This window comes from Rhinoderma darwinii, chromosome 3 (assembly GCF_050947455.1).
Source record: "Rhinoderma darwinii isolate aRhiDar2 chromosome 3, aRhiDar2.hap1, whole genome shotgun sequence".
In the NCBI taxonomy this organism is placed as follows: domain Eukaryota; kingdom Metazoa; phylum Chordata; class Amphibia; order Anura; family Rhinodermatidae; genus Rhinoderma; species Rhinoderma darwinii.
The window spans coordinates 8,270,887-8,297,999 of record NC_134689.1 but is presented as its reverse complement, the minus strand read 5'-3'; the positions used below and the strand labels follow the sequence as shown (position 1 = coordinate 8,297,999).

General features: G+C 39.7%; 2 protein-coding genes across 6 annotated transcripts in view; one reads left to right on the top strand and one right to left on the bottom strand.

Annotated features, from left to right (window-relative positions):
* The window catches only part of LARGE1 (LARGE xylosyl- and glucuronyltransferase 1), a 394,217-nt gene that overhangs the window by 256,387 nt on the left and 110,717 nt on the right, over positions 1–27,113 (top strand). The gene's annotated exons all lie outside the window — the stretch shown is intronic.
* The window catches only part of LOC142748662 (E3 ubiquitin/ISG15 ligase TRIM25-like), a 232,115-nt gene that overhangs the window by 134,029 nt on the left and 70,973 nt on the right, over positions 1–27,113 (bottom strand). Inside the window, exons 2-4 of one of the 5 annotated variants that reach the window (XR_012882280.1) lie at positions 20,154–20,352; positions 17,302–17,435; positions 6,174–6,234 (exon numbers count right to left, since the gene is read on the bottom strand). The exons of 1 other annotated variant lie outside the window; for it this stretch is intronic. The gene's annotated coding sequence lies outside the window, so the exon portion shown is untranslated. Of the gene's footprint in view, positions 1–6,173; positions 6,235–17,301; positions 17,436–20,153; positions 20,353–27,113 lie in introns of those variants that run through there. 3 more of the 5 variants (XR_012882279.1, XR_012882282.1, XR_012882283.1) reach the window with 3 other exon arrangements.

The following is a 27,113-nucleotide window of genomic DNA, read 5'->3' as shown; positions in this document are numbered from 1 at the left end:
TGAATAGGGTCTTAGTGTACTTGCACATGGGGTGGAAAAATTCGCAAAAAATCCGGCTACGGATTTTGCCACAAACCCACTACAAATTTCCATGCAAAAATATTCCACACCATGTAGATACGATTTGTTCCAATCTCATCTACATGACTGGTACCGTATTCCGCTGCAGATTTTCCATCTGCAAATCCGCACTCAAAAATGTGCAGCTATTCCGCCCAGGTGTGCAGGTTCCCTGACAGTGGATCTAAAGGTGGAGTCTGATTTAAAACACCATTGCCCTAAACAAGGTCCGTAAGTCACTTTGTGTCTGTGAATATTATATTTCTTAGTTACATCTGTGTCTGGGAAAGCTGGGTGACAAGAAATGGTCGTCACTTGGGGGATTTTGTGATAAATTAAACCTGTTGCTAAGGAAAAGTGAAGCAGCAGCCCTTAACAACCGATCAGAGTGAAGCTTTCATTGTTCAGAGAACCTTTTTCAAATGAAAGCTGCAATCTGATTGGTTGCTAGGGGCACCTACTTTTCTTTTCCTTAGCAGCAGTTTTGATCAATCTTTCCTGTTATGTTTGACACACCGCTGCGTCGCCCCATCTTGTGTATCTAAGCTAATATATTATAATTCTGTATAATGTGCCGGTACAGGAGCAGAGTCGGGCATAAGCTGGCAGCGTTTGAAGTCTGATTTCACATATGGTGCCAGTAGGGAGGCATTTGACAGATCGTCCTTTGAGAGCGGCGCCGTCTTGCATAGAAATCCTCGGCCCTCCACTTCGGTGTCTGCGGGGCGATGTGTTTTGATGATAAGGTTTTTCTCGTTTAGCATTTTTTATTTTTTGTGTGTGCACAAAGCAATCTAATGCAAAGGAGGTCCAACCGCGACCATCGCCGGCCCACGGGGCAAAATGTAAATCACAAGTCATCGCTGTTGGTTTAGCAGTTTATAGGAACAGCTTCAAATGTCAGCGTCAACGGCAAGCCTGAGCTCACACCATGCAGGGCATTCTGGGATATTATGTTTTATAAAGGACGGGGGTGCGTATTATGTTATATACAGACGAGGCAGAGGACAGTGCCCTGTGATGAAGGAGTTAAAGGGGGTTTCTGGCAGAGGTTGTGCCATCAGGACCTTCCCTGCCCATATGCCCTGTTACGATTTATAGACGTCTTAATACATGGTGAACAAAAATTTCTATGTATTAATGAACGGTCATTAATTTCCCCGGTCTTGGCTGGATTTAAACAACGTTTCCATTCACTGACAGCAAGCAGATAGTATCTGGAAACCCTCTGTTAAACTGCCCCTTTTCCCAATTGCCAGTTCCTGGGGTTAAGGAACAGTTCAGGACTACCTCTGTCCTTCCTCTGCCCCATGAAAAACAGTCCCTGCAGTGATAATGGGGCAAAAGCAGGAAAGGGGTAGTCCTGAACTCCTGAACTGTCCCTCCCCTAGGAACTGGCAATTGGGGAAGGGGCGGCCCCCCTTCTCAGTCTATACCTATTCATTCTATGTCCCCTGTTGCATTTTTGGACCATAGTATCTGTTTGCCCAAAAGCCAATAATATTCCTGAGCCCCAAAATCCAGTGTTCCTGAGCCCCAAAATCCAGTGTTCCTGAGCCTCAAAATCCATAGTGTTCCTGAGCCCCAAAATCCAGTGTTCCTGAGCCTCAAAATCCATAGTGTTCCAGGACCCCAAAGTCCATAGTGTTCCAGGACCCCAAAGTCTATAGTGTTCCAGGGCCCCACAATCCATAGTGTCCCTGGGCCCCGAAATACATAGTGTACTAGGGCTCCAAAGTCCATAGTGTTCCAGGGCCCCACAGTCCATAGTGTTCCAGGGCCCCACAGTCCATAGTGTTCCAGGGCCCCACAGTCCATAGTGTTCCAGGGCCCCACAGTCCATAGTGTTCCAGGGCCCCACAGTCCATAGTGTTCCAGGGCCCCACAGTCCATAGTGTTCCAGGGCTCCAAAGTCCATAGTGTTCCAGGGCTCCAAAGTCCATAGTGTTCCAGGGCTCCAAAGTCCATAGTGTTCCAGGGCTCCAAAGTCCATAGTGTTCCAGGGTCCCAAAGTCCATAGTGTTCCAGGGCCCCAAAGTCCATAGTGTTCCAGGGCCCCAAAGTCCATAGTGTTCCAGGGCCCTAAAGTCCATAGTGTCACTGTATCCCAAAGCCCATGTTATTGCTGGGCCCAATGTGTTGCTGGGCTCCAAAACCAAAAGTGGTTTTGGGCCCTAAACCCCATAGTTTTCCTGGTAACCAAAATCTATAGTGTTGCTGGACACGAAAAGCCCATGGTGTATATGGACCCCAAAGCCCATTGTCTCCCTGGGCCTAAAAGCAGTTGCTACCCCTATTACCACCGCACTGGCCCATACCCGTCAACTTTACTGACCCTGCAAATAAAGACGAAAGTTTATTGAATTACCGGAATAGTGTCTAACCTGTGGGCATCTATAGGATTTTTCCAACTCCTCAAACAGAAGATATCAACTCGGGCACAGAAACCGCAGAAAACCGCACTGAATTTTCCTTAATAAACCCTCTGTGCCTTTAAGACAATTAGAAAACCGCCTTTGCCGCGCCGTGTATGGACTACATTCAGATCTTGAGAATATTAACGGGAGACTCTACAACGGCACAGGCGCCAGAGATTGACGTGTCGGTGCCGGATCACAGAAGGGGTCATGGATTTATGGAATGTCTTTTTACAAGGGGTAATAAAGGTTAATATAGTTTGGGAATTTATAAAATACTTCGTCTTAAGAGCGCACGAGGTCCGAGGTTATAAATCTGGTGAGGAAGCGGCGGAGATATGATGTGTCTCATCTGCTTTCAAAGGGAAGATTTATATAGAAAATAAAGAGGAGATCAGCGGCGCCAGATTAACGAGTTACTTTTTTCTGTATTGTCGTACTCTGGGTACAGCGGAGCTGTGATCTATTCTTTATGGACCCACAAAGGGTGTGCAGCTGCCATAGGGCCCATAAAGAGAGGCAGACCCCAGCTCAAGTTGGGAGGGTAATTTACCTCTTGTCCTTGTATGAGGGAGTTTATAATTTATAATTTACGCTCCCCTATAGAGATTTATTATAAAATTTATCAGCACAGGATATTGGATCTAAAAATTGTAGACAATTTTCATAAAGTGTAGTACATTTGGCGGAGCTCTGTGTCCCCCATTGAGAGCTCCGCCAAATGTACTACACTTTATGAAAATTCGAACACTATGGACTTTGGGGCCCTGGAACATTATGGACTTTGGGGCCCTGGAACACTATGGACTTTGGGGCCCTGAAACACTATGGACTTTGGGGCCCTGGGACACTATGGACTTTGGGGCCCTGGAACATTATGGACTTTGGGGCCCTGAAACACTATGGACTTTGGGGCCCTGAAACACTATGGACTTTGGGGCCCTGGGACACTATGGACTTTGGGGCCCTGGGACACTATGGACTTTGGGGCCCTGGGACACTATGGACTTTGGGGCCCTGGGACACTATGGACTTTGGGGCCCTGGAACATTATGGACTTTGGGGCCCTGGAACATTATGGACTTTGGGGCCCTGGAACACTATGGACTTTTGGGCCCCTGGAACACTATGGACTTTTGGGCCCTGGAACACTATGGACTTTGGGGCCCTGGGACACTATGGACTTTGGGGCCCTGGGACACTATGGACTTTGGGGCCCTGGGACACTATGGACTTTGGGGCCCTGGAACATTATGGACTTTGGGGCCCTGGAACACTATGGACTTTTGGGCCCCTGGAACACTATGGACTTTGGGGCCCTGGAACACTATGGACTTTGGGGCCCTGGAACACTATGGACTTTGGGGCCCTGGAACACTGTGGACTTTGGGGCCCTGGAACACTGTGGACTTTGGGACACCCCTGCTGTTAGGTATGGGAACTTTATGCTATGGCAGCTCAGCTACTATTTACTGTAGTCCTCGGACTGGCCTTGATAAGTATTTACACCCCTGAACTCCCCTAATTTGCTAAGAGTTTTCAAGGACGGTTGCCCATGAGCTCTCTCAAATCCTCCCAGTGCATATCACCCTGTCATCATTGTCTTCTCTTCAAGTGGATGAAATGTTTAATTAAGGCTTTGCGTCCATTTAACGGCCCATCAATGACTCATATAACCCGCTACACTACATTCTGCTACATGGATAAGAGGGGAAACGGCAGAATTAACGAGGAGCGGGGATATAGTGATGGGTAAGAACTAATGCTATATTTATTTACATAAGGGATTCACTCTCAACCAGGTATCATACCTATTATACTTTTGTCTTTTTTGACACAAAAGTATTTAACATTTCATACTCTCAACCAGTGTCATGCATAGAAGAGCAGGGGCCCCTTAGCAAAGACCATACAGGGCCACCCATTATGCTGCAGAGTTTATCCACCCCGGACAGAAGGGCATGGTATTTGTTGGCCCCTCCAAGCCTTTCCATGACCGTTGGGTCAATTCCTCACCCCCTTCATTTGCTAATAATCCTAATCCTCTGGAGATCGGTGCCCTAAACAGCTCTAATAGCAAAGTGAATGAGGCCAACCAGGATGGTGCCCCTTCTCTCCAAAGGCTTCATAGCAGTCAGATGGTCTATGGTGTGTACGTCTTCGGGTTGTCACCCAACTTTTCCACACTAATTATGTAGTGGTACATACCTTTGTCTAGTATCACTGTATATCTAGACAGATTTGCCATTCAGGAGTGTGGTAAAGCTGGATGAGTAGTAGCAGCTGCCATGTTGTCACTTTCTCATGAGTCACCATCAAGAGGATGACTCAAGGTCTTATAATTACTAGTAATTTTCCTGTTTTTAAGGAGGCAGGACCTTTCAGCCTAGTCTAAGCTATCCCCACTCTGATTGATCTTCCATTATATATTTTATCATGCACCTCAATCTCATTAGTGTGAAATACATCATTGGCTAGGATCAAGCTAGGAGCCCTAATTTATGTAGTAAAGCTCGGCCGTAAGTGCCCTTTAGTAAATCTACATAATTAACAGTGATAAATGTGCCGTTACCAGTAATTACATAGAATACAACACTGCTGCACCCGGGGAGTCTGGGAAATCATATGCAAATTAGCAAGCATTGACCATGCTCTGGGGGGCTGGTGGTTTCTGAGGTCCTGGGGTAAATTAATTTGGGTTTTTCTGATCGAAAACAAAGAAAAACGAGTGTTACAATTATTGAAGACGTGGAGATGCCCGGAAGGGAAATATTGTACTTTCCATTACCCTCTGCCCTAGGAACAGCTGTATGTTGCTTTGCGGTGATATAAAGGGAAGTTGTGGTTCCTTGGCAACTGCACAGCTTTTGGCGTAAGCGTTCATTTGTCTATATGCAGTTCATGAAAGTCAATTTAAAAAATGTGAAGCTAATCACGTAAAATCTAGAAAAATTGCCCCTTCAGTAATCTTAAAGGTTTCTTCAAAAAGAACCCAAGAGAATCTCATTAGAACCTCATAAAAAAAAAAACGCTCTAGCTGTTGTAATTAGCTAAATTTAAATCTGACATACCACCACTAGGGGGAGCTCACTATTAATGTTCTTATGTAGCTCCTTGTAAGTTCAATAATGCATAGGTATAAAATTAAGCGCCCTCTAGTGGCGGCTGACTGCAGCCAGAATTTTATAATTTAACTTCATGTCTATTCTAGGGATTTGGAGCTCTGTATCAGCACAACGGAGCTCTACCTGATATACTAAGAAATTACCCAGCACAGAAAAATAGACCTAAAAATAACATGGTGATAAAAGGTGGAGATTCCCTTTAAATAAGGCTCTGACTATATAAGGTGGTTAATTAACCCTTCCTGCTTAAACCACTCGATCGTTGTATTAGCCTGTGGAGCTGCCGTTATAGGAAGCCGCTTTTCTACCCTTCACCGTCCTCCAAGGCTTGTCCTGCTAAATGCCATTTGGAGCAACCGGCTTCTCATTTGACAGTAAAATCAATGGTTGAAATATTGCAGAAGCCGAAAATGCCCAGTGTGGAATTCATTACAGGAAGGAGCTCTGCAGTCTAGAATAAGCTGAGACCCCTTCATTGTAGTGATAGCTGGGGGTCTCTGCTCATGGACGACCACTAATAACATGTAGTACCACTCCATGATATGAAAAGGATGTTTAAAGGTATACAAACCATTTAACTCTTCACTTGCTTCCTTATAACGTGGTCACACATCTTCTATGCAATTCATATTCTATATAGGAGCAGTATTATAGTAGTTATATTCTTGTATGTAGGGGGCAGTATTATAGTAGTTATATTCTTGTATATAGGGGGCAGTATTATAGTAGTTATATTCTTGTATATAGGAGCAGTATTATAGTAGTTATATTCTTGTATATAGGGGCAGTATTATAGTAGTTATATTCTTGTATATAGGGGCAGTATTATAGTAGTTATATTCTTGTATATAGTGGACAGAATTATAGTAGTTATATTCTTGTATATAGGGGTAGTATTATAGTAGTTATATTCTTGTATATAGGGGCAGTATTATAGTAGTTATATTCTTGTATATAGGGGCAGTATTATAGTAGTTATATTCTTGTATATAGGGGGCAGTATTATAGTAGTTATATTCTTGTATATAGGGGGCAGTATTATAGTAGATATATTCTTGTATATAGGGGTCAGTATTATAGTAGTTATATTCTTGTATATAGGAGCAGTATTATAGTAGTTATATTCTTGTACATAGGAGGCAGTATTATAGTAGTTATATTCTTGTATATAGGGGGCAGTATTATAGTAGTTATATTCTTGTATATAGGGAGCAGTATTATAGTAGTTATATTTTTGTATATAGGGAGCAGTATTATAGTAGTTATAGTCTTGTACATAGGAGCAGTATTATAGTAGTTATATTCTTGTATATAGGGGCAGTATTATAGTAGTTATATTCGTGTATATAGGGGGCAGTATTATAGTAGTTATATTGTATATAGGGGCAGTATTATAGTAGTTATATTCTTGTATATAGGGGGCAGTATTATAGTAGTTATATTCTTGTATATAGGGGGCAGTATTATAGTAGTTATATTCTAGTATATAGGGGCAGTATTATGGTAGTTATATTATTGTATATAGGTGCAGTATTATAGTAGTTATATTCTTGTATATAGGGGGCAGTATTAAAGTAGTTATATTCTTGTATATAGGGAGCAGTATTATAGTAGTTATATTCTTGTATATAGGGGCAGTATTAAAGTAGTTATAGTCTTGTATATAGGGAGCAGTATTATAGTAGTTATATTCTTGTATATAGGGGCAGTATTATAGTAGTTATATTCTTGTATATAGGGGCAGTATTATAGTAGTTATATTCTTGTATATAGGGGGCAGTATTATAGTAGTTATATTCTAGTATATAGGGGCAGTATTATAGTAGTTATATTCTTGTATATAGGGAACAGTATAAGGGCATGCCCCCACGTGGCGGATTTCCTCCGCAACTGTCCGCATCAATGCCGCACCTAATCCGGGTTGCGGATTACGGCTGCGGATCTGCCCAAAATGTGCAGTAAATTGATGCGGACTAGCTGCTGCGGACTGCGGATAAAGTGCTTCCCTTCTCTCTATCAGTGCAGGATAGAGAAAAGGGACAGCACTTTCCCTAGTGAAAGTAAACGAATTTCATACTTACTGGCCGTTGTCTTGGTGACGCGTCCCTCTTTCGGCATCCAGCCCTACCTCCCTGGATGACGCGGCAGTCCATGTGACCGCTGCAGCCTGTGATTGGCTGCAGCCGTCACTTAGACTGAAACGTCATCCTGGGAAGCTGAACTGGAGACAGAAGCAGGGAGTTCTCGGTAAGTATGAACTTCTATTTTTTTTACAGGTTGCTATATATTGGGATCGGTAGTCACTGTCCCGGGTGCAGAAACAGCTACTGCCGATCGCTTAACTCTTTCAGCACCCTGGACAGTGACTATTTACTGACGTCTCCTAGCAACGCTCCCGTAATTCCAGGAGCCCCATTGACTTCCTCAGTCTGGCTGTAGACCTAGAAATACATAGGTCCAGCCAGAATGAAGACATGTCAAGTTAAAAAAGCAAGACGGATCCGCAGCACACATAACATGTGCATGACAGCTGCGGACTTCATTGCGGAATTTAGAATCTCCATTGAAGTCAATGGAGAAATTCCGCCATGAGTCCGCAACCAGTCCGCCACTGCTCCGCAACAGACAGAGCATGCTGCGGACACCAAATTCCGCTCCGCAGCCTATGCTCCGCAGCGGAATTTTACGCATCGTCTAAACGAACACTTCTAAATTTAAGTGGAAGTCAATGGAGAAACGGCTCCGCTGCGGATTAACGCTGCGGAGTGTCCGCAGCGGAATTCAAGTGAAATTCCGCCACGTGTGAACCCAGCCTTATAGTAGTTATAATCTTGTATATAGGAGCAGTATTATAGTAGTTATAATCTTGTATATAGGAGCAGTATTATAGTAGTTATATTCTTGTATATAGAGGCAGTATTATAGTAGTTATATTCTTGTATATAGAGGCAGTATTATAGTAGTTATATTCTTGTATATAGGGGGCAGTGTTATAGTAGTTATATTCTTGTATATAGGAGCAGTATTATAGTAGATATATTCTTGTATATAGGAGCAGTATTATAGTAGTTATATTCTTGTATATAGGGGGCAGTATTATAGTAGTTATATTCTTGTATATAGGAGCAGTATTATAGTAGTTATATTCTTGTATATAGGAGCAGTATTATAGTTCTATTCTTGTATATAGGGGGCAGTATTATAGTAGTTATATTCTTGTATATAGGAGCAGTATTATAGTAGTTATATTCTTGTATATAGGGGGCATTATTATAGTAGTTATATTCTTGTATATAGGAGCAGTATTATAGTAGTTATATTCTTGTATATAGGAGCAGTATTATAGTAGTTATATTCTTGTATATATGGGTCAGTATTATAGTAGTTATATTCTTATATATAGGAGCAGTATTATAGTAGTTATATTCTTGTATATAGGAGCAGTATTATAGTAGTTATATTCTTGTATATAGTGGCAGTATTATAGTAGTTATATTCTTGTATATAGGGGCAGTATTATAGTAGTTATATTCTTGTATATAGGGGGCAGTATTATAGTAGTTATATTCTTGTATATAGGAGGCAGTATTATAGAAGTTATATTCTTGTATATAGAAGCAGTATTATAGTAGTTATATTCTTGTATATAGAGGACAGTATCATAGTGGTTATATTCTTGTATATAGGGGGCAGTATTATAGTAGTTATATTCTTGTATATAGGGGCAGTATTATAGTAGTTATATTCTTGTATATAGGGGCAGTATTATAGTAGTTATATTCTTGTATATAAGGAGCAGTATTATAGTAGTTATATTCTTGTATATAGAGGCAGTATTATAGTAGTTATATTCTTGTATATAGGAGCAGTATTATGGTAGTTATATTCTTGTATATAGGAGCAGTATTATAGTAGTTATATTCTTGTATATAGGAGCAGTATTATGGTAGTTATATTCTTGTATATAGGAGCAGTATTATAGTAGTTATATTCTTGTATATAGGAGCAGTATTATAGTAGTTATATTCTTGTATATAGGGGGCAGTATTATAGTAGTTATATTCTTGTATATAGGAGCAGTATTATAGTAGTTATATTCTTGTATATAGGAGCAGTATTATAGTTCTATTCTTGTATATAGGGGGCAGTATTATAGTAGTTATATTCTTGTATATAGGGGGCAGTATTATAGTACTTATATTCATGTATATAGGAGCAGTATTATAGTAGATATATTCTTGTATATAGGAGCAGTATTATAGTACTTATATTCTTGTACATAGGAGGCAGTATTATAGTAGTTATATTCTTGTATATAGGGGGCAGTATTATAGTAGTTATATTCTTGTATATAGGGAGCAGTATTATAGTAGTTATATTTTTGTATATAGGGAGCAGTATTATAGTAGTTATAGTCTTGTACATAGGAACAGTATTATAGTAGTTATATTCTTGTATATAGGGGCAGTATTATAGGAGTTATATTCTTGTATATAGGGGCAGTATTATAGTAGTTATATTTGTGTATATAGGGGGCAGTATTATAGTAGTTATATTGTATATAGGGGCAGTATTATAGTAGTTATATTCTTGTATATAGGGGGCAGTATTATAGTAGTTATACTCTTGTATATGGGGGGCAGTATTATAGTAGTTATATTGTAGTGTATAGGGGCAGTATTATGGTAGTTATATTCTTGTATATAGGGGCAGTATTATAGTAGTTATATTCTTGTATATAGGGGCAGTATTAAAGTAGTTATATTCTTGTATATAGGAAGCAGTATTATAGTAGTTATATTCTTGTATATAGGGGCAGTATTAAAGTAGTTATATTCTTGTATATAGGGAGCAGTATTATAGTAGTTATATTCTTGTATATAGGGGCAGTATTATAGTAGTTATATTCTTGTATATAGGGGCAGTATTATATTAGTTATATTCTTGTATATAGGGGGCAGTATTATAGTAGTTATATTCTAGTATATAGGGGCAGTATTATGGTAGTTATATTCTTGTATATAGGGGGCAGTATTATAGTAGTTATATTCTTGTATATAGGAGGCAGTATTATAGTAGATATATTCTTGTATATAGGGAACAGTATTATAGTAGTTATATTCTTGTATATAGGGTACAGTATTATAGTAGTTATATTCTTGTATATAGGAGCAGTATTATAGTAGTTATATTCTTGTATATAGGAGCAGTATTATAGTAGTTATATTCTTGTATATAGGAGCAGTATTATAGTTCTATTCTTGTATATAGGGGGCAGTATTATAGTAGTTATATTCTTGTATATAGGGGGCAGTATTATAGTACTTATATTCTTGTATATAGGAGCAGTATTATAGTAGATATATTCTTGTACATAGGCGGCAGTATTATAGTAGTTATATTCTTGTATATAGGGGGCAGTATTATAGTAGTTATTCTTGTATATAGGGAACAGTATTATAGTAGTTATATTTTTGTATATAGGGAGCAGTATTATAGTAGTTATATTCTAGTATATAGGGGCAGTATTATGGTAGTTATATTCTTGTATATAGGGGGCAGTATTATAGTAGTTATATTCTTGTATATAGGGGCAGTATTATAGTAGTTATATGCTTGTATATAGGGGCAGTATTATAGTAGTTATATTCTTGTACATAGGCGGCAGTATTATAGTAGTTATATTCTTGTATATAGGGGGCAGTATTATAGTAGTTATATTCTTGTATATAGGGGTCAGTATTATAGTAGTTATATTCTTGTATATAGGAGCAGTAGTATAGTAGTTATATTCTTGTATATAGGGGCGGTATTATAGTAGTAATATTCTTGTATATAGGGGCAGTATTATAGTAGTTATATTCTTGTATATAGGGGCAGTATTATAGTAGTTATATTCTTGTATATAGGGGCAGTATTATAGTAGTTATAGTCTTGTACATAGGAGCAGTATTATAGTAGTTATATTCTTGTATATAGGGGCAGTATTATAGTAGTTATATTCTTGTATATAGGGGCAGTATTATAGTAGTTATATTCGTGTGTATATAGGGGCAGTATAATAGTAGTTATATTGTATATAGGGGCAGTATTATAGTAGTTATATTCTTGTATATAGGGGGCAGTATTATAGTAGATATATTCTTGTATATAGGAGCAGTATTATAGTAGTTATATTCTTGTATATAGGAGCAGTATTATAGTAGTTATATTCTTGTATATAGGAGCAGTAATATAGTAGTTATATTCTTGTATATAGGAGCAGTATTATAGTAGTTATATATCTTGTATATAGGAGCAGTATTATAGTAGATATATTCTTGTATATAGGGGGTAGTATTATAGTAGTTATATTCTTGTATATAGGGGGCAGTATTATAGTAGTTATATTCTTGTATATAGGGGCAGTATTATAGTAGTTATATTCTTGTATATAGGGGCAGTATTAGGGCGGGTTCACACATGGCGGAATTGCACTTAAATTCCGCTGCGGACACTCCGCAGCGTTAATCCGCAGCGGAGCCGTTTCTACATTGACTTTCACTTTAATTTAGCAGTGTTCGTTTACACGATGCGTACAATTCCGCTGCGGAGCATAGGCTGCGGAGCGGAATTTGGTGTCCGCAGCATGCTCTGTCTGTTGCGGAGCAGTGGCGGACTCATGGCGGAATTTCTCCATTGACTTCAATGGAGATTCAAAGTTCCGCAATGAAGTCCGCAGCTGTCATGCACATGTCATGTGTGCTGCGGATGCGTCTTGCTTTTTTTACTTGACATTTCTTCATTCTGGCTGGACCTATGTATTTCTAGGTCTACAGCCAGACTGAGGAAGTCAATGGGGCTCCCGTAATGACGGGAGCGTTGCTAGGAGACGTCAGTAAATAGTCACTGTCCAGGGTGCTGAAAGAGTTAAGCGATCGGCAGTAACTGTTTCTGCACCCGGGACAGTGACTACCGATCTCAATATACATGTATCTGTAAAAAAAAATGAAGTTCGTACTTACCGAGAACTCCCTGTTTCTGTCTCCAGTCCGGCCTCCCAGGATGACGTTTCAGTGTAAGTGACGGCTGCAGCCAATCACAGGCCAAGCACAGGCTGCAGCGGTCACATGGACTGGCGCGTCATCCAGGGAGGTCGGGCTGGATGCCGAAGGAGGGACGCGTCATCAAGACAACGGCCGGTAAGTATGAATTTCTTTTACTTTCACTAGGGAAAGTGCTGTCCCTTCTCTCTATCCTGCACTGATAGGGAGAAGGGAAGCACTTTTCCCGCAGTCCGCAGCAGCTAGTCCGCATCAATTTTCTGCACATTTTGTGCAGATCCGCAGCCGTAATCCGCAACCCGGATTACGTGCGGCATTGATGCGGACAGTTGCGGAGGAATTCCGCCATGTGTGGTCATGCCCTTATAGTAGTTATATTCTTGTATATAGGGAACAGTATTATAGTAGTTATAATCTTGTATATAGGAGCAGTATTATAGTAGTTATAATCTTGTATATAGGAGCAGTATTATAGTAGTTATATTCTTGTATATAGAGGCAGTATTATAGTAGTTATATTCTTGTATATAGAGAGCAGTATTATAGTAGTTATATTCTTGTATATAGGAGCAGTATTATAGTCGTTATATTCTTGTATATAGGGGGCAGTATTATAGTAGTTATATTCTTGTATATAGGGGCAGTATTATAGTAGTTATATTCTTGTATATAGGAGCAGTATTATAGTAGTTATATTCTTGTATATAGGAGCAGTATTATAGTAGTTATAGTCTTGTACATAGGAACAGTATTATAGTAGTTATATTCTTGTATATAGGGGCAGTATTATAGGAGTTATATTCTTGTATATAGGGGCAGTATTATAGTAGTTATATTTGTGTATATAGGGGGCAGTATTATAGTAGTTATATTGTATATAGGGGCAGTATTATAGTAGTTATATTCTTGTATATAGGGGGCAGTATTATAGTAGTTATACTCTTGTATATAGGGGGCAGTATTATAGTAGTTATATTCTAGTATATAGGGGCAGTATTATGGTAGTTATATTCTTGTATATAGGGGCAGTATTATAGTAGTTATATTTTTGTATATAGGGGGCAGTATTAAAGTAGTTATATTCTTGTATATAGGGAGCAGTATTATAGTAGTTATATTCTTGTATATAGGGGCAGTATTAAAGTAGTTATATTCTTGTATATAGGGAGCAGTATTATAGTAGTTATATTCTTGTATATAGGGGCAGTATTATAGTAGTTATATTCTTGTATATAGGGGCAGTATTATATTAGTTATATTATTGTATGTAGGGGGCAGTATTATAGTAGTTATATTCTAGTATATAGGGGCAGTATTATGGTAGTTATATTCTTGTATATAGGGGGCAGTATTATAGTAGTTATATTCTTGTACATAGGGGCAGTATTATAGTAGTTATATTCTTGTATATAGGAGGCAGTATTATAGTAGATATATTCTTGTATATAGGGAACAGTATTATAGTAGTTATATTCTTGTATATAGGGTACAGTATTATGGTAGTTATATTCTTGTATATAGGGGCAGTATTATAGTAGTTATATTCTTGTATATAGGGGGCAGTATTATAGTAGTTATATCCTTGTATATAGGAGCAGTATTATAGTAGTTATATTCTTGTATATAGGAGCAGTATTATAGTAGTTATATTCTTGTATATAGGAGCAGTATTATAGTAGTTATATTCTTGTATATAGGAGCAGTATTATAGTTCTATTCTTGTATATAGGGGGCAGTATTATAGTAGTTATATTCTTGTATATAGGGGGCGGTATTATAGTACTTATATTCTTGTATATAGGAGCAGTATTATAGTAGATATATTCTTGTATATAGGAGCAGTATTATAGTAGTTATATTCTTGTACATAGGAGGCAGTATTATAGTAGATATATTCTTGTATATAGGAGCAGTATTATAGTAGTTATAGTCTTGTACATAGGAGCAGTATTATAGTAGTTATATTCTTGTATATAGGGGCAGTATTATAGTAGTTATATTCTTGTATATAGGGGCAGTATTATAGTAGTTATATTCGTGTGTGTATATAGGGGCAGTATAATAGTAGTTATATTGTATATAGGGGCAGTATTATAGTAGTTATATTCTTGTATATAGGGGGCAGTATTATAGTAGTTATATTCTTGTATATAGGGGCAGTATTATGGTAGTTATATTCTTGTATATAGGGGCAGTATTATAGTAGTTATATTCTTGTATATAGGGGGTAGTATTAAAGTAGTTATATTCTAGTATATAGGGAGCAGTATTATAGTAGTTATATTCTTGTATATAGGGGCAGTATTATAGTAGTTATATTCTTGTATATAGGGGCAGTATTATATTAGTTATATTCTTGTATATAGGGGGCAGTATTATAGTAGTTATATTCTAGTATATAGGGGCAGTATTATGGTAGTTATATTCTTGTATATAGGGGGCAGTATTATAGTAGTTATATTCTTGTATATAGGGGCAGTATTATAGTAGTTATATGCTTGTATATAGGGGCAGTATTATAGTAGTTATATTCTTGTATATAGGGGGCAGTGTTATAGTAGTTATATTCTTGTATATAGGGGGCAGTATTATAGTAGTTATATTCTTGTATATAGGGGCAGTATTATAGTAGTTATATTCTTGTATATAGGAGGCAGTATTATAGTAGATATATTCTTGTATATAGGGAACAGTATTATAGTAGTTATATTCTTGTATATAGGGTACAGTATTATAGTAGTTATATTCTTGTATATAGGGGCAGTATTATAGTAGTTATATTCTTGTATATAGGGGGCAGTATTATAGTAGTTATATTCTTGTATATAGGAGCAGTATTATAGTAGTTATATTCTTGTATATAGGAGCAGTATTATAGTAGTTATATTCTTGTGTATAGGAGCAGTAATATAGTAGTTATATTCTTGTATATAGGAGCAGTATTATAGTAGTTATATATCTTGTATATAGGAGCAGTATTATAGTAGATATATTCTTGTATATAGGGGGTAGTATTATAGTAGTTATATTCTTGTATATAGGGGCAGTATTATAGTAGTTATATTCTTGTATATAGGGGCAGTATTATAGTAGTTATATTCTTGTATATAGGGGCAGTATTATAGTAGTTATATTCTTGTATATAGGGAACAGTATTATAGTAGTTATAATCTTGTATATAGGAGCAGTATTATAGTAGTTATAATCTTGTATATAGGAGCAGTATTATAGTAGTTATATTCTTGTATATAGAGGCAGTATTATAGTAGTTATATTCTTGTATATAGAGAGCAGTATTATAGTAGTTATATTCTTGTATATAGGAGCAGTATTATAGTCGTTATATTCTTGTATATAGGGGGCAGTATTATAGTAGTTATATTCTTGTATATAGGGGCAGTATTATAGTAGTTATATTCTTGTATATAGGAGCAGTATTATAGTAGTTATATTCTTGTATATAGGGGGCAGTATTATAGTAGTTATATTCTTGTATATAGGGGCAGTATTATAGTAGTTATATTCTTGTATATAGGAGCAGTATTATAGTAGTTATATTCTTGTATATAGGGGCAGTATTATAGTAGTTATATTCTTGTATATAGGGGGCAGTATTATAGTAGTTATATTCTTGTATATTTGAGGCAGTATTATAGAAGTTATATTCTTGTATATAGAAGCAGTATTATAGTAGTTATATTCTTGTATATAGGGGGCAGTATTATAGTAGTTATATTCTTGTATATAGGAGCAGTATTATAGTAGTTATATTCTTGTATATAGGGGGCAGTATTATAGTAGTTATATTCTTGTATATAGGAGGCAGTATTATAGTAGTTATATTCTTGTATATAGGGGGCAGTATTATAGTAGTTATATTCTTGTATATAGGGGCAGTATTATAGTAGTTATATTCTTGTATAGGAGGCAGTATTATAGTAGTTATATTCTTGTATGTAGGGGGCAGTATTATAGTGGTTATATTCTTGTATATAGGGGGCAGTATTATAGTAGTTATATTCTTGTATATAGGGGCAGTATTATAGTAGTTATATTCTTGTATATAGAGGCAGTATTATAGTAGTTATATTCTTGTATATAGGGGCAGTATTATAGTAGTTATATTCTTGTATATAGGAGCAGTATTATAGTAGTTATATTCTTGTATATAGGGGCAGTATTATAGTAGTTATATTCCTGTATATAGGGGGCAGTATTATAGTAGTTATATTCTTGTATATAGGGGGCAGTATTATAGTAGTTATATTCTTGTATATATAGGAGCAGTATTATAGTAGTTATAGTCTTGTATATAGGGGCAGGATTATAGTAGTTATATTCTTGTATATAGGGGGCAGTATTATAGTCGTTATTTTTTGTCCATTATCTCTTTTATGTCTGTTCAGAGAAGACATAACTTTATTATTAAATATTCTGGAAATGTATTTCTGAAGAGGAGAAGTTGAGAGATTTTTTGGGGGGATAAAAGGAGTAAAATAAATTCTTATGTTGTGAAATGCAAATAGAAAATGGAAGTTTCTCTATAACTATTTTATTATAAAGGCATTTAAAGGTTCACGGAGCTAATTAATAAAAATGTTTATTAAAAGGCGACAGTGACATTTTACTAAATTGTCTTAAAAATACATGACCGACCTCACTCTGCAGCAATTCACTGACTTCCATCTGATCCAGATAAACGTCTCTTTGCTCTTTTTACTCGTCGTAAACTCATTTTTAGAGGTTTTTTTAAGAGCAAGTCCATCCAGTAAGTCCTTGATTTTCTTCATCTGTCAAATCATTAAAAATTCTATTGAGTTTATTTATATCTATTGCTGGGTGAGAGCCAATATGGCCGCCTTTTTACCATTTCTGTCACGCTTCCTCCCCGGGTCACAATTTTGGCAGACGTTTTAACTAGAAACTCCTAAAAATGGTGCAGTATATACTTTCATATACTGTACGATCGTACAGTATATGAAAGTTGAGTGGAAGAGCCCGAAAACAAGTGTAGACTGGAGAGAGATTCAGTTCAGCAGATAGAACTTTCAGTGACTACTTCAGCACCACAGCTACGTGTACTGAACTGGTGGTCACCCAGACAGGAAGTCAAGTGGTTGCTAGGCAACCTGAACTTAAATTCCATTCAAAATATGCTAAAAGAAGCTGCAAAAAAATAATAATATATATATATTCTGCCTCTGTACATGACACTAAGGGCAAAGCCACACGTGGCGGAATTGCTCTTGAATTCCGCTGCGGACACTCCACAGCGTTAATCCGCAGCGGACCCGTTTCTCCATTGACTTCCACTTATATTTAGTAGGGTTCGTTTAGACGAGGCTGAAAATTCCGCTGCGGAGCATAGGCTGCGGTGCGGAATTTGGTGTCCGCAGCATGCAATGGATGTTGTGGCGGACTGGTTGCGGACTCATGGCGAAATTTCTCCATTGACTTCAATGGAGATTTTAATTTCCGCAATGAAGTCCGCAGCTGTCATGCACATGTTATGTGTGCTGCGGATGCGTCTTGCTTTTTTGACATGACATTTCTTCATTCTGGCTGGACCTATGTATTTCTAGGTCTACAGCCAGACTGAGGAAGTCAATGGGGCTCCCATAATTACGGGAGCGTTGCTAGGAGACGTCTGTAAATAGTCACTGTCCAGGGTGCTGAAAGAGTTAAGCGATCGGCAGTAACTGTTTCTGCCCCCTGGACAGTGACTACCGATCCCAATATACAGCAACCTGTAAAAAAATAGAAGTTCATACTTACCGAGAACTCCCTGCTTCTTCCTCCAGTCCGGCCTCCCAGGATGACGTTTCAGTCTAAGTGACGGCTGCAGCCAATCACAGCCCAAGCACAGGCTGCAGCGGTCACATGGACTGGCGCGTCATCCAGGGAGGTCGGGCTGGATGCCGAAAGAGGGACGCGTCACCAAGACAACGGCCGGTAAGTATGAAATTCTTTTACTTTCACTAGGGAAAGTGCTGTCCCTTCTCTCTATCCTGCACTGATAGGGAGAAGAGAAGCACTTTTCCCGCAGTCCGCAGCAGCTAGTCCGCATCAATTTACTGCACATTTTGGGCAGATCCGCCGCAGAATCTGCAACGCAGATTCTGTGCGGCATTGATGCGGACAGTTGCGGAGGAAAACCGCCATGTGTGGTCATGCCCTAATTCAACTGAGTTTGTCCGGTTACTGCTGTGGAGTTCCACTTTAATTTTTCATTTTTTATTTAATACATCCCGTTATCAAATTGAGGTTGTAAATATTGAGCAGTGGCCGTTTAACTCCCAAACCCGACATCTCTCCTGTTATCGCTGTTATTACTTCATTGTCATATTTTACATTATCTCTTAAAATGCTCTCACCTGATATATAAAAAAAAAAAATGACGGAATCCAGACCGTGAAGTATTTCATGGATAATAGGATAAAATCCGCAGTAATGGCGTACAATACTCTGCCGTTTTATTATCAATTTAACACATCTGAACAAATTACATAGAGCCGGCGGCTTTTCATATGAAATTATAGATCAGCGCTGGCGTTCTGTCACTTTTGTGAGAGCTCGCGATTGTTAGAGTCTCTGCGCGCATTGTCGTTCGTGTACAATGCGTATGATCAACCGTTAATGACGCGGCCGCCTCTACTAATGTACAAGACTATAAAGAATGGATAACAATTTTAATTTTAACCCTGCGTGTACAGAAAGATCTTCATTCACTCCAACCTTGGATTATCAAACGTTCGGAAGTGGTGCTCCACCATATGCCGCAGCCCCTTTATTCTAGCCGTATGTCATCACTTGTAATGGCTGGAATACCCCTTTAAATGTCTTGACTCCGCCTATTATAGAATGATTGACATCCTCCCTGAGTCCAGCATGTTATAGAAATTCTGCACTGGGGAGGGAGAATGTGAATCATTCTATGATGGACTATTACTGGGCTGTAATATTTGGCCCCGCCCATTATGGAATGATTGACATCCTCACCGATCTAGAATCTCAAGGCGGGGCCAGAACATAGTCCCACCTCCCATACGTTGAAGTACCAGATTATGAATGCTGGATTAAAGGAATTTTACTGTATTATGATATCGCCACATTTTTTAGGGGCCATGTCCGTTTTATTCAAGGACTGATACTGCTTTTTTTTTTTACTATTTTTTATTTTATTTGAGGTCAGGAGCCCTTTAAGAAGCTTCTCGCACTGGAATTACTTATTGCTGGGAGACTAAGCCTAGGATCTATGGCGCTTTCAGTCTAGTAATACATTTCACTCTTATGTGAACCCCCCATGAAGCTGCGGGGCATGACCTAAAATTTCAGCACATCCCTCCCTCTGAAGTATAGTCCCCCTCCTGGACTTTGCTGAGTCCTTTGATGTACATCACATATAATGGAGACAATGAGTCACCTTATGTTACTGCACAGTTCAGTAGCACAGAGAGCTCTGCGGCTATAGTCTACCTCTAAAATAAAAAATTTAAAGGGACACTAACCTTAATAATGGCAGCGTTATAATAGTCCAGCAGCGTTATAAGAGGAGCGGCTGATACCACTCACACCTATTCATGTAAATGTCTCCGGAGGTTCTCAGCACTGGAGATATGAGACATAAAGTAATGATTATGGGGAAAGCCAGTCAGCTTCTCCTCCACCTGAGATGGCTGATAACAGGGAATAATAGATTGAATTCAACTGCAAAACAAGTGGAGAGAAAATGATTTACTAAGGAGAGTGCAGAAATCCTCTTTAAATTGACACATCGTGCTGACTAATCTTACACATTTGTTGCTTGTCCTTATCTTAAAATTCATAATTTCTTAAATACTCTAGTCACATCCAAAGCTGCATTCGAAATTCTTCCTATAGTCCGTGATATGCCGAGAGACACTTGCGGTAAGATTCTATAATGCCTGCTGCATTGCATATTGGAAGGGGTAGTGTTTTTTTTTTTGTTTTTTTTTACACAATACCTGATATAAACACTGTATCTCCCACAATACAATACAGCAGCATCTGCTCGACACTGAACCAACAGGGGGCTATGGACATGATGGTATTTTTCCTTTCTCTGTAAATCATAGGGTAGTGCCCGAAAAGAGCAACTCTTTACCAGATGTCTTTTTTTTCTTTTATCTGTCCCCAGGAAAGCTGGGTGACAACTTACAAGACCAGTATTATACCCACCACAAGGGTCGCCACCCAGCTTTGTAGAGTCCTGAACAGTAAAGCCGTCTAGTTGTGCTGTGATACAACATCAGGGGATGTATGACTACAGAGTTAGGCAGATTTGCCTTTCAGGAGTCTTGGAAAGCTGAGTGACCATTGCTTAGAATCTGGAATTACAGCCTGAAATTGGGGAACAAAAATTTTTGAGTCGACCTCTTTAGCCGTAGAAATGTGTTTCCCGATAAGCAGTATACTGGACCAGCACTTCAGGGACATGGACGGGGACCACCCAGGTCCCTGCAGGACTCTAGAGATCCAGTGTGGATCTAGATGGTTAATATTTCTAGTTTCAGCATGTTCTCTCCTCCTCTCACTCCCGTCGCTGCCGTAGACATCATGACACCTACACCGGCGTCCTGTCAACTGTGGGGGCGCCCAGGAGTGAGAGGTATCGGCATATTCTGGTCTGGGGTATTAGCTTAGAGGGTCCGGGGTCTGTATTAGCTTAGCCATTCTGGGGTCTGTAGTTTTGGGGGTCCGGGGTCTGTATTAGTTTAGGGGTCCAGTATGGGGTCTGTATTAGTTCATTGGGGCCGGTCTGGGTTCTGTATTTATTTAGAGGGTCTGGTCTGGGGTCTGTATTAGTTTAGGGGTCTGATCTGGGGGTCTGTGTTTTTAGGGGGTCTGGAGTCTGTATTAGTCTAGGGGGTCTGGTCGGTGGTCTGTACTCGTTTAGGGATCTGGTATGGAGTTTTTATTTGGGGGGTCTTATTTCTGTGTACTACTTTAAGGGGTCTGGTCTGGGGTCTGTATTTCCTTAGGGGTTCTGGTTTGGGGTCTATATTAATTTTGTGAGTCAGGTCTGGGTCTATTTCCTTAGAGGGTCTGGTGTTGGGTCTGTATTTGTTTAGGGGTTGGGTCTGGGTCCTGTGCTCATTTTGGGGTGTCATTAAGGGGGTCATAAACCTTAGGTGGGGTCATGTCCTATATTAACACTTTGCATGCCACGTAATGCCTCACTGCCCAGAATCTTCCCGGTGTGACTGCTCAAAGTTGGCTACATGGGGTGCAGAGGTAGCAGTCGGACCCGGACCCTGGTGTCTGACACGGCCCAAAGGCCCCTCTGTCATATATAAAGGCACCAGTGATATAAAGGGCACATGGTAAGTGGGGACCCCATTACAAGGACCTCTAGTTACAGGGAAGGGACCTGAAAAAAGTCTGTGAAGCATTGAGAGGGGGACTATTGTACATCAGACAGAACTTCCTGTCACCACTACAGACACGTACACAAATGGTTGTCACCCAGACAGAAAGTTGAGGGGTTGCTAGGTAACATGAGCTAAAATTTACTGCAAAATACGCTCTTTGAGTTGAAAAAGAGAGTGTATGAGTATATAACACTAGCTGTACCGTGTATGAGTATATAACACTAGCTGTACCGTGTATGAGTATATAACACTAGCCGTACCGTGTATGAGTATATAACACCAGCCGTACCGTGTAGGAGTATATAACACTAGCTGTACCGTGTAGGAGTATATAACACTAGCCGTACCGTGTATGAGTATATAACACTAGCTGTACCGTGTAGGAGTATATAACACTAGCCGTACTGTGTATGAGTATATAACACTAGCCGTACCGTGTATGAGTATATAACACTAGCCGTACCGTGTATGAGTATATAACACTAGCCGTACCGTGTATGAGTATATAACACTAGCCGTACCTTGTATGAGTATATAACACTAGCCGTACCGTGTATGAGTATATAACACTAGCCGTACCGTGTATGAGTATATAACACTAGCCGTACCGTGTATGAGTATATAACACTAGCCGTACCTTGTATGAGTATATAACACTAGCCGTACCGTGTATGAGTATATAACACTAGCCGTACCGTGTATGAGTATATAACACTAGCCGTACCGTGTATGAGTATATAACACTAGCCGTACCTTGTATGAGTATATAACACTAGCCGTACCGTGTATGAGTATATAACACTAGCTGTACCGTGTATGAGTATATAACACTAGCCGTACCGTGTATGAGTATATAACACCAGCCGTACCGTGTATGAGTATATAACACTAGCCGTACCGTGTATGAGTATATAACACTAGCTGTACCGTGTATGAGTATATAACACTAGCCATACCGTGTATGAGTATATAACACCAGCCGTACCGTGTATGAGTATATAACACCAGCCGTACCGTGTATAAGTATATAACACTAGCCGTACCGTGTATGAGTATATAACACTAGCCGTACCGTGTATGAGTATATAACACCAGCCGTACCGTGTATGAGTATATAACACCAGCCGTACCGTGTATGAGTATATAACACCAGCCGTACCGTGTATGAGTATATAACACTAGCCGTACCGTGTATGAGTATATAACACCAGCCGTACCGTGTATGAGTATATAACACTAGCCGTACCGTGTATGAGTATATAACACTAGCCGTACCGTGTATGAGTATATAACACTAGCCGTACCGTGTATGAGTATATAACACTAGCCGTACCTTGTATGAGTATATAACACTAGCCGTACCGTGTATGAGTATATAACACTAGCCGTACCGTGTATGAGTATATAACACTAGCCGTACCGTGTATGAGTATATAACACTAGCCGTACCTTGTATGAGTATATAACACTAGCCGTACCGTGTATGAGTATATAACACTAGCTGTACCGTGTATGAGTATATAACACTAGCCGTACCGTGTATGAGTATATAACACCAGCCGTACCGTGTATGAGTATATAACACTAGCCGTACCGTGTATGAGTATATAACACTAGCTGTACCGTGTATGAGTATATAACACTAGCCATACCGTGTATGAGTATATAACACCAGCCGTACCGTGTATGAGTATATAACACCAGCCGTACCGTGTATAAGTATATAACACTAGCCGTACCGTGTATGAGTATATAACACTAGCCGTACCGTGTATGAGTATATAACACCAGCCGTACCGTGTATGAGTATATAACACCAGCCGTACCGTGTATGAGTATATAACACCAGCCGTACCGTGTATGAGTATATAACACTAGCCGTACCGTGTATGAGTATATAACACCAGCCGTACCGTGTATGAGTATATAACACTAGCCGTACCGTGTATGAGTATATAACACTAGCCGTACCGTGTATGAGTATATAACACTAGCCGTACCGTGTATGAGTATATAACACCAGCCGTACCGTGTATGAGTATATAACACTAGCTGTACCGTGTATGAGTATATAACACTAGCTGTACCGTGTATAAGTATATAACTCTAGCCGTACCGTGTATGAGTATATAACACCAGCCGTACCGTGTATAAGTATATAACACTAGCTGTACCGTGTATGAGTATATAACACTAGCCGTACCGTGTATGAGTATATAACACTAGCTGTACCGTGTATAAGTATATAACACTAGCTGTACCGTGTATAAGTATATAACACCAGCCGTACTGTGTATGAGTATATAACACTAGCCGTACCGTGTATGAGTATATAACACTAGCTGTACCGTGTATGAGTATATAACACTAGCCGTACCGTGTATGAGTATATAACACTAGCTGTACCGTGTATGAGTATATAACACTAGCTGTACCGTGTAGGAGTATATAACACTAGCTGTACCGTGTAGGAGTATATAACACTAGCCGTACCGTGTATGAGTATATAACACCAGCCGTACCGTGTATGAGTATATAACACTAGCTGTACCGTGTATGAGTATATAACACTAGCCGTACCGTGTATGAGTATATAACACTAGCCGTACCGTGTATGAGTATATAACACTAGCCGTACCGTGTATGAGTATATAACACTAGCCGTACCGTGTATGAGTATATAACACTAGCCGTACCGTGTATGAGTATGTATATAACACTAGCCGTACCGTGTATGAGTATATAACACTAGCCGTACCGTGTATGAGTATATAACACTAGCCGTACCGTGTATGAGTATATAACACTAGCCGTACCTTGTATGAGTATATAACACTAGCCGTACCGTGTATGAGTATATAACACTAGCCGTACCGTGTATGAGTATGTATATAACACTAGCCGTACCGTGTATGAGTATATAACACTAGCCGTACCGTGTATGAGTATGTATATAACACTAGCCGTACCGTGTATGAGTATATAACACCAGCCGTACCGTGTATGAGTATATAAGTAGCTTTCTGTCAGAACGGGACCCTGAACAGACACAAAACCACAGGTTTCCGTTTTCATCTCCATTGATTTCAATGGTGACGGAGCCGGTGCCCATGGTTTCCATTTGTGTCCGTTGTGCACCGGATCAGTCGTTTTGCCGGAAGCAATAGCATGGTCGACTACGCTATTGCTTCCGGTAAAACGACGGGTCCGGTGCACAACGGACACAAACGGAAACCATGGGCACCGGATCCGTCACCATTGAAATCAATGGAGATGAAAACGGAAACCTGTGGTTTTGTGTCTGTTCAGGGTCCCGTTCTGACAGAAAGCTCCGACGGAACGTCAGAACGGGACCCCAACGCAGGTGTGAACGAGGCCTAAGACGTATTTGTTCATTGCGTTACGCAGCACGCCGGGACGAGGAGACGGAGCAGTGAAGGTTAGAGACAAAGTCAGACAAACAGGACAACATTAAGGGCGACAGGTAGCGGAGATGAGACAACAATGCTGGGAATTGACGCCACTGCAATGCATTCTGGGTATCATCTCTCCTTGTTAATGTAATGGCCGCGGACAGACGGAACATACGAGTGTTTAACCACAATGAACTTGTTTACCCAGCGGGGACTGACAGGGAGGGAGGGCATAGTAATGCCGGCAGATATATATATATATACCAGTACATATGCCCGCTCACCACTGCCAAGGTGACAGCACGAGGCATGGGCAGAACTATAGGGGGCAGGACTTGCAGAATCCCCTGGTGCTGTAGGGGCCAATAGCCCCTCTGCCACATGATGGAAACCAAACCTTTACATGGCATTTAAGAGTTGGGGTAACTATTATAGCAGAGCCCATTTTTGGGGAACAGTTCACATATAAATCTATATACTCGCATAAATGCCCCCTATCGTGTTAAAGACAATCTGTGGCTGGCACTGAAATGGGAATATTATTTGTGGCTGGCAACTTTATGGGGGCAATGACTGGCAGACCAAGTTATGAGGGCATTGTGTGGCTGGCACTGTAATGAGGGTACAGTCTGCTGCTGGCACTGTAATGATGGCACTGTAATAATAGCAATGTCTGCTGCTGGCACTGTAATGAGGACACAGTCTGCGGCTGGAAAAGTAGTAAAGGCACTGTCTGCTGATGGCACTGTAATGAGGCACTGTTTAAGGCTGGCAACTTTATAGGGATACTGAGTGTGTCTGGCACTGTAATAAGGGCATTGTTTGCTGCTGGCATGGTAATAAGGGCACTTTCTGCGGCTGGCACTATAATGAGGGCAATGTCTGCTGATGGCACGGTAATAAGGGCACTTTCTGCGGCTGGCACTGTAATGAGGGCAGTGTAATGAGGGCACTGTCTGCTGATGGCACTGTAATGAGGGCACTTTCTGTGGCTGGCACTGTAATGAGGGCACTGTCTGCTGATGGCACTGTAATGAGGGCACTTTCTGTGGCTGGCACTGTAATGAGGGCACTGTCTGCTGATAGCACTGTAATGAGGTCACTGTCTGCTGATGGCACTGTAATGAGGGCACTTTCTGCGGCTGGCACTGTAATGAGGGCACTTTCTGTGGCTGGCACTGTAATGAGGGCACTGTCTGCTGATGGCACTGTAAGGAGGGCAATGTCTGCGGCACAACTTTATGGGGACACTGAGTGTGACTGGCAATGTTATGGGGCACCGTCTGTGACTGACAACGTTACTCATGTTTTTCAGTTTCCTAAATAACAAATTTGCCTCTCTCCGCTGTGATATATCCAATGGTCACATGTTTCTATATAAGTACCAGCTTTGCCTTTCAGGACCCCGGGAAAGCGGAGTGACCGTCTCTACAGGAACTATAATAGAAGGCATATTGATTGTCACTCGCTTTCCCAGAAATAGATTAACTAAGAAACGTTTGAACAGACATTTAAGCAGAACTTATATTTAAAGGGGATATTTCGATTTTTTTTTTTGGGAGAAGCACTTGTGTCGAATTTCAATGCTAACAAGCGAGCACGATAATCACCTGATGTAAAAAGATGTAGCGACTGTGAGACGAGACATATAAGCAAATATAAA